Here is a 963-nt window from a genome sequence, read left to right on the forward strand (position 1 = left end):
TTCTTTAGTTAAAATAAGTAAAACTTTATTATATTAGCTTTTACTACTCTTATTAGTTAAAATCTAAGATCTTATATTATTATTATTTAAATTATTTTTATTATTTAAAAGGTAATCTTTATAGTCTACCTGGCTAGTTCTTTAGTTAAATTATAGGTTATAATATAATAACTATAAAAATCTAAGTACTAGGTTATATTTTTACACTAAGATAATATTAAAGTTAATACCTTAGTTTTTTCTATTAATAAATACCTTAAGGTAATTAATCTCTTAGGTAATTCTTTTATTATTATAACTATAAGTACCTCCTTCTTTATCCTTTATAATATAAGGCTTTTTTTTATTTTTCTATAATAATCTTAATTTATTAACTATCTTAAGGGAAATAAAGTTTATATTAGCTTTACTATTTATAAGTATATTTAACTACTTGCCTTTAATTCTGACTTTTAGTTCTAGGTAGGTTTATTAGCTTTTTCTTATTACTATTTATAAAGCTTTTTCTAGGAGTTTAGTTTCCTTTGCTCTTTTGCCTATTTATTACTCTTTTATAAATAATATATACCTTTTCCTTATAGGTAATTTATATTATATTTACTTTTAATATAATTAATATTATTAGGATATTTATTTTAAATAGTAAGTTTCTATTAATAAGTAGTTTTTATCTTTCTTACTTTATAATTTAAAATAATATCTGCTTTTTCTTCTTTAATAAGAGGTCTTTCTTTTTCTTATTTAAATTCCTTTAATTATTCTTATAACTATTACTTATCTAGCTATTAAATAATATCTTATTTATCTTAGGATGCTTTTTCTTCTTATTATATAATTCTTTAATTAATTTAGTTAAGTTTATTATTAAGTAACCTTTTTTCTATTATCTTAATTTCTTAGTATACTTATTATCTCTATTAAGTAATATATTAAGAATTTTATATATATACTAAAGCTTATTCT

This window comes from Fusarium odoratissimum (genome assembly GCF_000260195.1).
Source record: "Fusarium odoratissimum NRRL 54006 unplaced genomic scaffold supercont1.49, whole genome shotgun sequence".
Taxonomy (NCBI): domain Eukaryota; kingdom Fungi; phylum Ascomycota; class Sordariomycetes; order Hypocreales; family Nectriaceae; genus Fusarium; species Fusarium odoratissimum.